This window comes from Protopterus annectens, chromosome 5.part0 (assembly GCF_019279795.1).
Source record: "Protopterus annectens isolate FY-2018-M chromosome 5.part0, PAN1.0, whole genome shotgun sequence".
Classification (NCBI taxonomy): domain Eukaryota; kingdom Metazoa; phylum Chordata; order Ceratodontiformes; family Protopteridae; genus Protopterus; species Protopterus annectens.
This window is the reverse complement of record NC_056735.1, coordinates 555,553,010-555,566,928: the sequence shown is the minus strand read 5'-3', so window position 1 is coordinate 555,566,928 and position 13,919 is coordinate 555,553,010.

The following is a 13,919-nucleotide window of genomic DNA, read 5'->3' as shown; positions in this document are numbered from 1 at the left end:
TTATCTGTACTTGACACAGGTCATTTGAGCTTCAGATCTAGATTTCTCAGGTTTTATCAATTCTGCAGGAATCGTATAGGATAAAAAGCTCTTGCATAGACAACCCACTATACAGCAAATCCAATAGCAGTGGTGCAGCATTTCCTCTTTCCTTACAGATCAGGGATTTCCACACTTCCCAGAGTCTTGAATAAAAGATCCTGTGTGGGCATAGCTCTATAATGGTTATAGTAGACTAGCTAGAAAGGGAGCCAATCAAATAAAGTAGCACTGCTTAAAGAAAAATGCAGTAATAAATTACAAAATGAGGCTTAGATCCAGCAGTAGTTTTCAATTGTACCTCAGTTGTGAATAAAAGTATAAGACTGAGGTCCTCAGTTGTGAATAAAAGTATAAGACTGAGGTCCCAAACTGAATACTTATGAAGATAGAGGTGCGGTGCAATACATAAACAAAGCTCAGATAATGCAGCAATTCCCAATTCTCCCACAATTACAAATGAAACTACAAGACTAAGGTGCCAGTATAAGTTAAAATAAAAAGCAGACAACTTTTTTGGACTAAAAACATGAAAAATGCAGACAAGTATATAAACAGTATCATCACTCAGGTCCTTGTAAGTAACTCTGTTTAAAGTATTTAAGCAGAATTTAAATATTTTCCACTGTTTGATGAGACATTAGACAGGAAGTCCGCAATCAAGATCATGGCTGCCAGTATGCTCCATGGGATATGTTCATTCTACATTTCTCATATTCTATGTATTCGTTGTTTCTTTATAAGTATCTTTATATCTATCTATCTATATCCATATCTCTAGTTAAAGTTCAGGGCTTTCCATAATTCTCAGAGTCTTGAATAAAGCACCATTGGGGAACATAACTCTGTGCTCATCATAACAGACTAGCTGTAGAGAGATCCAATCAAATAAAGCTAGTAGTGGAGCTCTGTGACTCACAACCTTGAGCAAGTCACAGTTCCCTTAGTCCTATGACTCTCAACTATAGGTCAATGGTCCCATTAATGTTAGGATTCCAGAAACTTTAGCTCTTATGGTTAGGGTAAGGAAAACTGTAATTAGTGTACACACAGTAGGGTACAGCAGGGACAGCAGTACTTAGTGTATCAGTGGGGGCTAGGACAGACATAAGAAGAGGGGGGAACTGCAGCAATGTAGCAAAGATAAAGGCACTAGAATTCAACTTTAAGCAGGTAAATGATAAGCAGAATATACAACTCTAGCAGCAATACTGGAATATAAAAAGCTGCATTAGCACAGATGCAAAAATCCTGCAACAACAATTACAATACTGCCACTATTGCAATCTAAACTACAGAATAAGGCATCAGATTATGCAAAAACTTGTCAGCAACACTGCATAAGGATGGAAAAATGCACTACTAAATGATTAAATGAGGCTCATATCCTGCAGTAGATAATGATTCTCCCACATCTGTGAATGAAATAACAAGACTAAGTTCCTGGGGAGAGCTCAAAATACAAACATTTAGCTTTTACAAGTAGTTTTACTTATGGCGATAGAAGTGCAGTATAATGCACAAATGATATCTAGATTTTTGAGTAATTTGGATTTCCCTCCACAACTGCAAATGAAGCTAAAAGTGTGAGATCCTTGAACACGTTAATAAATGCAGACTAGTATGACTATGCTACAGGTGAAACACGGTGGTACACATATGTGGAAATAACTTCATTATGGCATGCAAATGACAATCATCATGCTAAGCAGAATAAGTATAAATTCAAATGATGACAACAAACATGGGAGAGCAATTCAGAAATGTATCATTTATTGTAAAGAGCTGCAACACTCATTTATCCTGAATGCTAATATTTTTCATTGTACAGGAGCTTCACTTGCACTATAATTATAGGAGTAAGAGTAATGTTATCTTAGCAGCATGTGTTAGTAGTTAGCTTTGGAACTAGTATCCACAATGTTGTGTGCTCTCACCCCCATGTAGCAGATGGGAAAACCAGCAGCTGAAATACCAATACCTTCAAGACCAAGTCATTGATTAGTACCAAACAAAAAAAAATCTGAAAGAAATAAATAAAATTCTACTAAACTTTCTTTGGTATCCAAAAAGAAATAGAATAGCCTACACACATCATATTAGACAAATGGCTGGAATTCAATTCTCAGATCTAGAATCAAAAATAAAAGCTTCCATACTAAGAAGTATCATTAATTGGATAGATCCTAATTATTCTTCAACATGGAAAACACTGCATACTATTATTTTCTTAAATGAAAACAAAATAATTAAACATTTTATATTAAGTGAACAAAATAATAGGATGTGGCACATATTGACTGTTAATATTCAATATAATATAACAAAACCAACTAACTTAAATTATATAAATAATATTTACAATTTATTCAGAAGATTCATATATACTAACATGGACATTAAGATTTGGCTAGACTTGATAATACCCTTTAGATCTACAAAAAATTTCTTCAACAAAATTCATAATGTTATCCTAACTAGATGGGAGGGGAAAAACTTCACTTGTTGGCAACATTGTATAGAGAATCAAGAAGTATTACACATTCAACAAATTCAAAATATATATGATATTTCAATGGCAGATTGGTTGGTACTTCAAAGCATATTATCATATGCCAAAGATCTTAACAGTAAAATTATTAATTCTCCTTATAAAACTAGTCCAAATTTGATAAGTCTTATATTTGAAGTTATTTATAACAAATATAATTGGACAGATTTAGTTTCAAAGTTATACAACATATTGATAACATATAAAACTAACCCTAATACAATATATTTGAATTTCATAGCAAAATAATGTCATACCAATCTATCAATTGAAAGTAAAACAGATCTTATTTGTTCTAATAAGTTAACAATTTGCAAGTATGGAAATATTTACCTGGAAATATATTCACAGGGCATTTATTACAGCTGATAAGCCAAATTTCATTTACTTGATAAATGTATTTGTTGGAGATCTTCTTTAACTTGTAAAGCTGACTGGTCTCATACTTTTTCATTGTATTAACATACAAAAATTCTGGGAAGAAATTACTATTTTTCTCCAAGCTATATTCACAGACACCTTTATTTTAACCAAATCTTTAGTTCTCTTAAACGTTAATGATACTACTGAAATTAATAAAAAAGATCTATACCTACTTTGGCCCATATTAGCTGTGGCAAGGAAATATATAACTAGAAAGTGAAAGTCTTCACAAGAACCTACTCTGGAAGAATTCTTGAGACTGATGGAAAAAACAGCGACATTAGAAATTAAGGTGAAAGAATCGAGAATCTCTCCTAAAACATGGATAAACAATCCTTGGGAAAAAAATATTACTCTTATTGAGACATTAAAACTGAACTCTAACTAATTAAATGTGTAACTTCATACTCTACTGATTGAATGTTATAAATTTTTTTAATTTCATGTTTTTTATTGTTGTTTTTTTTCCAGGTCAATTGTACAACGTGTATATAAAGGCTTATAATACTTGTTTTCACTGTTGATTGGGGTCTATATTAGAACATTGAATATTTAACAGTTCGAATCACTAAAAGTCTACCTTTATTAATCAAACTGTTAAAACATTGAATGTTCAGAAAAAAAAAATAAAAACAACAACAACAACAAAAAAACTGTACGGTGTAGGCAAGGGGGCAAGCCCAACTTCGCCCTCCACAACCCCCCGTTACTTAAATATACCAACTCTGAGACTGCACTACATTGAAGTAAATGGAAATCTCCCCTTACGGAGATTTCTGTTTACTTGTTTGATGTTCTGCAGTTTCGCTATTTGCATATCGACAATGTCAGCTTCGACATTGTCGGCTTTCGAGAATTTAATATAGACCCGTATTGTATTGTTAAATATTATAATATTTAGAAAATAAAAATTATTTGAGAGGAAAAAAGACCAAGTCATTGATGACAGCTACCCTATGGATAGAGCACAACGTAGGGTAGTTAGTGGACATGTGTCAACCACACATGGGAATCCAGTACGGTTTGTGCACTGACCTTTGCAGTAGACATACATGTTTGTGTACTATTAGCCATCCTTGTTACAGGGACCTTTCATCATCTGAATGTGGATAGAGTTAGAGGTTAGCATGCATCAACCACATGAATCTTACAGGAGTTCCTTGATGTGTAGCTGCAGCATGTGGAGGTACATACATGATTTCCTCATACAGCAAAGGAGTGAACCACCACTATTCAGGGATGTTATAATATAGCCCATTCCATGATGTCTTTGGAACAATTTATTGCATCCATATTGCCATCAAGGCTTCAGATACTCCACAAGTGATCTAGTATATGAAATGTAAGAACTTCCACTCCATCAACTGCCAAGCAGTGTGCAAAGCACTTGGCAGGATATGCAATATTTCTGTGCTCCATCCAGGCAGATCCTGTGATTCCCACATCTGGCACAAGTGTGAGCTTTGCAACATTTTATGGGGGAGTCACTTCTCACATAAAGTTTTAGTTGGTAGGTGCACACATTGCTAACTATACAGCACTGGATATGCTTTTCTCACTGATGGTAGCAGCTTTCCACTGTCGCTTTTTGCAGGTGATGCAGGCTGTGCCTTGGAACCATGGCTAATGATCCCTATCTGAAACCAGAGGACTATAGCCGAGATGGTGTATAACACCACATGTTTACAGGTACAGAACACTGTTCAATGGGTCCTTAGATTCCTGAAGTCACACATCCAGTTCTTGGCTGCATCAGCTGGTACATTGCAGTGTGCACCTGAGACCTGCAGTCAGTAGACCATGGTATACACTGTTTTATGGATTATGGTAGTATGAAACCAGCTATAATGAGACAACAAAACAATACTGTCTGATATTCCTGTTGCAGCAGTGGAGGTGGAGGAGGAATCAGAGACTGAGTCATCTGAGGAACTGTTTGCACAGTACCCCTCAGCAAGGCAACAGTGGGCACAACATTTTGATGCAGGAAAAGAGATGGTGTTTGGTCTATGACTATAGCCATAGCAAGGACAACACAGAATAAAACTGATGCCGATATTAACACATGCAAAGGCTGTGGATTACAGGCCACTTACTGACTATAATAAACATCAACCATTACCTTACCCATGCAGACCAGAGGAACTGTCAGGGCACAATCATAATTGCTCAGGTGGTGTTGGATACAATAGCAGGTGACAGCAACACCACCATAGGTATAAAGGCTATAGGAGGTAGATGTAGTAGCCATATAGATTGTATCAGGGTGGAGTAGTCAGGGGTCCCCTCCACCACTGTTGGGGAGAGCTTCTATGTTGTGAACATTGTCCAGTTGTACCTCTCCACCTTGCAGTCAGGGGACTAGATGCATTCAACAAAATGGATAGTGTATCATTCTGTGAGCAGAAATATGAACTTTTTCAAGAACAAACAAGCAAGCTGATGAAATGTTGGTGCTTTTACTATTATCAATCACGAACCAGCATATAGATAAAAACTTTTTTATTGTAGTTAGCGCTTTCGAAGGGATCCGTGTCCCAACTTCTTCAGACAAAGTTAAAAAAATTAAACCACAACTTATATATATACATTAATTAAAAGTTAAATATCTAATTATTCAATTAATAAAATCAATAAGCAATTTAGTATATCCACTGCTAGTCAATACCCAGAACTCAATATTTAACATAACCAAATGTTACTGATCAGATATAAACTATAAATGAAAAAATATAAACACATTTTAAAAACATTTTTACCCTATATGCAAAACCATCTGTTACTAATTTTATGCATATGTTTTTTAAAACCACATCTACTCTCTTTGGTTAAATAATCATTTTAAATGAAGTATACTTATACTTATTTCTACTATATAAGGGGAAGCGCACATAAACCATTTATAATAAGTAAGCACAATACACCACGTCATGCTGATATTGTTTAACAAAGATGAATTCCGTATGCAAAGTTGCCTAAAATAGCCTAAAATAATGAGCAAACCTATATACTTGTGCTTGTTTCTACTATATGGAGGGAAAACACACATAAAATATTTATAATAGGGGTGCACATAACACCACATCGTACTGATGTTACTTAACGAAAATCAATTCATTATAAAAAATTACCTACTATGATAGTAACCATACTAGTATACATAAAAAACCCTATTTTGACCCCCCTGCATCATCTGCGTAAGTCATTTAACTTTAAAATACTGCTAATCGAAACATATTAGTTAAGCCCAGGAAAAATGTATGCAGAAGTCCTAATCTGCCATAAAAGTTCCTGCTCTTCAAGTAATAACTGCCACGGTCCACCTCTTGGGTCTAATCGAATTTGTTGTAATACTGTGAAAGTGAACTTGTGTGATGGAGTCTCCTTTATATGTCTTGCCAGGGCATTATTCATGTCGACCCTACTTATACTATAGTTGTGTTCATATATTCTTTGCTTCAGCTTACGCTCGGTTTTCCCTATATAATAAGAGGGACATGACTCACAACATGCTACATAGACCACTCCCTTAGAGTCGCAGTTATGTCTACCGATAAGTTTGTATACACTATCCCTAATCTTGATATCAGTACCTACTTTGATAAACTTACACTGAGGGCATGCTCCACATTTCCTCATACCTAATGGTTCACAATGCATGCTTCTAACATCCTTATGACTACTCCTTTCCAGGATGTTTTTGAGATTCGAGCCTCTCCTATATGTGAACCCAGGTCTAATGCCCAAAATTTTGCAAATCATTTGGTCTTCCAAAATGACTGCCCAGTTCTTAAGAATTTTCTTAATGGACTTAAAATCCAAGTAAAATGTGAACAAGAAGTTGAAATGTTGGTTCATAGTTCGTCCCGGTGGCACCTCAATCCATGTTTCATTATCTCTGTCATTATAGACAATTCTTGAAAGGAGCGGCATAAAATGCCCTGCCTCCCTCTTTGTTTTTACCTCAACAATAACGTCAGTCAAAAGTGTATCCGGATAGCCCCTTCTCAAAAACATGGATTTTAATTCTTCACATTCCTCATAAAAATCTAGGTCTTCCGAGACCATTCTGGCTGCCCTTACGAGCTGGCCTTTAACAATGGCCTTTTTCTGATGATATGAATGATTACTTGAGTAATGTAAGAATGCATTTGAATATGTGGGTTTTCTATAGATGGTGGCCTTATATTGCCTCTTAGTAGTATCTTTAGTTATCTTAACATCTAAATATGTAATATGATCAAAACCTACGGTGTGTGTAAAATCAAGGAAATCTGTCATAGCTGTTATACTCATTACAAAACATTGTATGAGTTCATCCTCGCCCTTCCATATAAGGCACATGTCGTCCTGGTATCTAGTGTACCATAGGACATGTTCTTGGAACATATTGTTGATAAACAGATAGTTTACTTCCCAATGTGCCATAACACTATTGGCAAAACTTCCCCCACAGGGTGAACCCATTGCCACCCCAGTGTTTTGCAAAAAGATTTCCTTGTTAAACATGATGTAATTCTTAGATAACACTAAATACAGCAATGTCTCAACCAGCTAGACCTTATTACCATCAAATTTTTTATAAAGCATAAACTCCTTAGTCCAGGCTATCCCTATGATCTGCGGGATAACAGTGTATAAATCCTTGACATCTATAGTCAGGAAGATGACATCATCACTGTAATCAAGCTTGTTGATACTTTCCAAAAAGCTCCAGGAATCCCGACATATCTGTGGTTCATCACTAATCATAGGTTTCAAAATGTTATCTATAACCTTAGCACATGCATATGTTATAGACCCTCTTCCATCAACAATGGGTCTAAATGGAGGATTCACAAGATCCTTATGCAATTTTGGTGTACCAAAAATTGTCGGGATCCTAGGAGCTAACATGGACAGGTACTGGAAGATGTCTATATCTATTGACCCCTCCAAAAATAAATCATCCAACACATCTCTAATCCTTTTATAGGCTATGTTGACTTCATTAACACTAGCATGACTGTAAGCGTCAGAACACAGATATTGACACATTTTACTTTTGTATGCTGTTTGGTCCATAAACACTAACCCACCACCTTTATCAGGCTTCATCACTCTGATATTACACTGATTCAACAACCCAATAAAATCATTTTGTTCGTCACTAATATTAGTGGCGTAGGGAGACTTCCTAGGCCTCATATCTACAAATCTCCTCAAATCCACCTCACACATTTTTTCAAACATACTTAAGGTCGGTTGAAGTGGTAGGTTAAAAACACTAGACACCCTCAGTATGTTAGTTAACATTGAATTGTTACCCATTAACACAGCCAAGTTTAATTTACGGACATACAGCTTAAGATCAGCAATGGTTTTAACAACATTCATTTTTTGATCAGGAACAAAAGATAGACCTTTGGCAAAAAAATCAACTATATTTTGTCCAATATTCAAAATGGTGTAATTAAAAATTTTGAAATCCCCTTGTGAGCTCAATAAAATCTGGGGTCCACCAGATTCCATTGCATTCATCTCTTTCTTCTGTTCCTGCGGTTCCCCCTCCAACCCCGATTCCTTTGATTGTTCCAATTGTTGTGCCTTGGGTGACTCTCAGTTTGAAAACCCTGACCATTATCATAATCGTGAAGGTACAGGTTATTGGCCTCCGCCTGATTAACACCTTGTTGGCGAGCGTTATTATTCCTAATCCTTTCACTACATCGCACGGGTGATGTATGTACATATTCTCCGCTAGCTCTAGAATGGTCATCATTAGATACAGGACTAGGCCTATTATTGAGTAAGCCCTGGTGAACAGTCATATGGGAAACCAAGGGGGGTGGGGGATAAGCTTTGTTGTTAGCATACTCAAAAAGATCTCTTTCAACTTTCTTTTTCTTGTTAACCAAAAGTTTACTCATAGTAGCATCAGTACTAGTATAGATTCTAGTATAGTCATATTTATATTTGGCAAATTCAGAGTCTCTACAAATTGCATGCTCCATAATTTCAAGGTCCGATTTCAAATTAACAATTTGGCCATTGTAAAAATTCATAAGTGCATGTAAAAAGTCAAAGCCCTGATTATCAAACAAGGCAATTAGTTCATGATGAAAAGTGGAGTTACCGATCAAACCTACTGGGTATCTCCACTGTCTCAATCCCTTAGGGATAATCTTTTTAGCAATGCATTCTTGAAAGTAAGCTACTTCCAACTGTAGCTTATGACATTTAAACAATTTCTGGTCAAAATTGCTAAGTAAAACAGTTATGCTACTCACTGGCACATTCGGTGCACGCTCTTCTTCATTGTTTGATACGCTGGAAAAGAAATCCTTGGAACTAAGAAAGTTAGCCATAGAAGGTATGTTACAGTCGGATGCAAGCCGATTGAAACAAGCTGCAGCATTTCCGGGCATGTGCATGTGCATAGGTGAAATCACCCTGTTCATCTCCCCTCTTGCTCCATTCGTATTCGCATTAGGTGTAACAGGCTGCGATCCATCCTGCCTGTTACTCGTAGTTGGATTATCCAATCCCACTGTTATCCCAGAATTAGGTAGGCTCTCCTGAGACCTACCTGCTCCTTTGAGCTTCTGTGGCAGGGCTTCAACCCTGCCAAGTAGAACATTAACCAGCATAGTTAGATTCCCTATAGTGCTCGCTTCTGGGGAATTTGTGACAGGTTCCACAGAACCGTTCTGTTGCTGGGAGAATAGGATTTGTCAGCCTCCTTCATTTCCGCTCGCCATCCCAAACAAACAACACAATCGAAATTTGACAAACAATTTCAAGAACAAACAGGCAAGCTGATGAAATGTTGGTGCTTTTCCTATTATCAATCACGAACCAGCATATAGATAAAAACTTTTTTATTATAGTTAGCGCTTTTGAAGGGATCCGTGTCCCAACTTCTTCAGATAAAGTTAAAAAATGAAACCACACCTTATATATATACATTAATTAAAAGTTAAACATCTACTTATTCAATTAATAATGTGTTTATATTTTTTCATTTATAGTTTATATCTGATCAGTAACATTTGGTTATGTTAAATATTGAGTTCTGGGTATTGACTAGCAGTGGATATACTAAATTGCTTATTGATTTTATTAATTGAATAATTAGATAGTTAACTTTTAATTAATGTATGTATATATATATATATATATATATATATATATATATATATATATATATATAAAAGGTGTGGTTTCATTTTTTAACTTTGTCTGAAGAAGTTGGGACACGGATCCCTTCGAAAGCGCTAACTGCAATAAAAAAGTTTTTATCTATATGCTGGTTCGTGATTGATAATAGGAAAAGCACCAACATTTCATCAGCTTGCCTGTTTGTTCTTGAAATTGTTTGTCAAATTTCGATTGTGCTGTTAGAAATGTGAACTTTGTTATGACTCCCATTTAGGTATGCAATAGATGGATGATGCCTCTGACCTTGAAGACATGAATGCCTAGGCACTAGACTCTCTAGCCCAGTTGGGCATAGGGTTGGTGTAAAACTATGAGACTTAGTGCAGCTGGCCCAGTGGGATGTCCATGCAGCATACCTAGAAGAATGTCTTTCATGACCATGAGATTGGCCACTCCTAGGTGTACAGTTTGCCATAATCAGGAGTGGCAGTGAAACAGTCTCCAGAACAGTGTATTCTAACCTAGTAAGCCTGGCCTGTGATTATCCATCATGCATCTGTACCCTTGCATAGTTAAAGTGGACTTTTGCCATTATCTTCATTGTTGTATTAATGGTTGCTATTTGGGCTACCACTTCCCAGAGATGACACATTTTCTCCAAGTTCCTATATACCATGCCACTCTGTAGGGGGTCCAGGAAAACCTACAGTCCCTATAGTGGTTGTATACCTTTATGCCAACCACACACCACACTTACCGTCTTTGCCATGGTGTGCATAGCAGCTGTCTGCACTTGAATCACTGATTTTCACAGCTGATAACTGATGACAGTTGTGTTATCCAGGCCAGGATAGGACCTGGAGTCATGGTGGTAATAGCCAGCTACATGCTCTCTCCTTTGGTGGGTGCACTCACATGAGAGATGGAGTAGATGTAGTTCATGGATGTCATCTGTGGATATGATTCCTGTTTAGCATAGCTAAGAGTCATGTGGACAAGACATCCATTGCTAAACAGTGGTGATGCAAGAGGTTTGACCTGCCCCTGTACTATTACCTCAGGGGCTGTGTGCATTTCCTCCAATGGTAGCATTGTTGACAGGGACCTGCGTTTTTAGACTGTGCACTTTACATAGTGCCATCATCCTCCATCACCACTGACCTGCTGAATTCAGCATGGGCTAACTTGTTATGCTGGTTTGTCCACCACTTAACCCTGTGAAAGCAAAGAGATAGTATATCTATGGTACTAATGAAATATATGCCTTACTTACCCTAAACCCTTGACAATCAGACTGGTATGTGCCACTTATATAAACACCACATTTTTGTTTTCGGAAGTGGCACATGCAACTCTAATCACATTTTTTCAAAAAGACAACAAGTTAGCTTTTCTTTGATGAGGAGTTTTGTTAAGATTTATAAGCCTGTCAATAATACCTGCATGGGGAATAGTGCCAAAGGCCTGGCTAGGCCCAGATATACAGTATGCCCTGCATAATCACTACTGACTGCTTCAGTGACTTCTTCAAAGAAATAAATAAGGTTAAACAGGCAGGCATTTCCTTTGATAAAACTGAAATAATGAGCGTCCAGGCTTATGATATTTTTGAATGTCCAGATTAATGAGGTCTGAGATAATACATTCCATAGTTTTAAGGATGAGGCTAGTGACACTAATAGGTCAGTAGTTACCAGTGTCTGTGGTAAAGCCACTGTTATATAAAAAACATTACTGCAGCTGTTTACCAGGCATTAGGAATGTAACCAGTGTTGAGGCTTAGATTAAAGAGGTTTTGTAGGGGTTAAGACAGGCCATATTTAGCACTGGCAGTCAGGCAAACTAGTATGTATCCTGGGTCCATCAATGAGATTTTCTCAATTTTTAAGAGAGCTTAGAGGAATTGTTCCATAGTAATTGAAGTGGGTGGCCTGGACTGTGGAATCTGTGGAAAGCTATAACTAATGGGTCAAGTAAAACTTGCACTAAATTTATTAGCTAGGATATTAACTATGTCATTAGGGTTAGAGTAGATAGTATTATTGTGGACTAGTTCCAAGCACTGCTGGGTGTTACTTCTTAACTCCCTGACATAAAGAAAGTTCAGTAGTTATTTTTAGTTGTATATGCTATTTTAAGATCATATTCAGCTTTGAGCTTCTTTTGTGATTCCCTTACGCTTTTTGCTAGTTTGCTTCAGTGTGCTGTTAAGGTAGGTAGAACAGCACTTCTTATAAACATTCTTGTAATTTCTTTCTCTTGTTATATAATTTCTTCCCATGAGTATTCCAGCATAAGGCTTTGTTTTTATATTTCTCATTATATGTCATGCAGGGATTATGAGGACTGTCTGCTGACTCATTAACATGGTCACTGTTTTAAAAATTTTGCCTGTTATCAGCTTTGCATTGTGATGAGAAAAATCTCCTGTTGTGGAAGGCAGTGCAAGGATCGGTGAAGTAATCTGCAGAGATTCTAACCTAACCTGATATGGAATGGATAAAAGCTAGGGAGAGTGAGCCACAATTTTATAATAAACACTATATACAGATTTTTGCAATATATTTTCTTGCTACTTTCGTTTGGTTTCCTTGCCCTCTTTTGGCAAGATCACGTTGTACTGACGAGTGTCTGGGTATTTTTACAGTAACAGTGGAGATCAGCTTCAGGTGGGAAGATTGTCTAAGGTCTGATATGCATTCCATATGTTAGGCTAGGGCATGTATAGTATGTCTATTTTTGTTCTGTAGAATTGAACTGCAATTTTTCAATAGCATGTGTACTAATGTTCTGTATTTTTCTATTTCTGTTTTTGTTCCCCATCTCTACAGATTCACCTGTGGTGCAGAATGTCATGACGTGGCTACCACCTGGGTCTACTCCAACCAATGTGTCTGGTGTTGGATCACCAGTGGTCACCAGGCCTGTCTCTCATCATCCTTCTGACAGTAATCTGGAGGGCTCATGTGTGGCCTCTATAACCATCCCTCATGAGGAGGTGGTGATCACTCTTCATCTGAATGTGGTCAGAGTAGATTTTGTTGTACCCAGTATCAGCTGGGCTTCTGCATTTAGCTAAAAGAGCCATATAACCATCTATAGCTGGACATCAAGACACCAAAAATTAGGCCTGCCTATGATGTCAGTCATGAAAATGAGCAGACAGGCCTTCTGTATCCCACCCTATTACAGTCCTAGTTTTCCCTTTTTTATGTGTCAATCCTGAATGTAGTCCAATCCCCCCATCCTCAATTTTCTTCCTTCCTTCTGTCAGCATCCTCCCACTGTTCCCACCCCATTTTGTTTGTATACCACTCCTACCTGTCTCTGTGTTTAATGTCTGTTTGTTTAACCCTGATACCTTCCTTTTTTATCTTTTGTTTCAATATATGTTTCTTTGTACCACCTCTTCTACCCTTCTTTAAAAACACAAAATGGGTAACTACCCCCCAACCTTCCTACCTATCTTCCTATTAGGTTACACTTTTGCATGTTCATCGGCTTGCTCTTTATCCATTTCTGCCTTTCCTATATCACCGTTTTCTCCCCATTTATATCATGAGTTGAGTTGGCATTTTGCTGAGGTGGCCCTCTTCATCCTAATCACAACAGCAGTGTTGCAGATTTGATGCCCGTTGTTGGAATTATAAGCATGCATATCCTTTGGCAAGCCACCTCACTATCCCTGTCACAGTGTTCATGTGGCCACTTTACTACAGTTCAGTAGTACGACTGCTTGTAGTAATGATATTCATTAATTTACTAT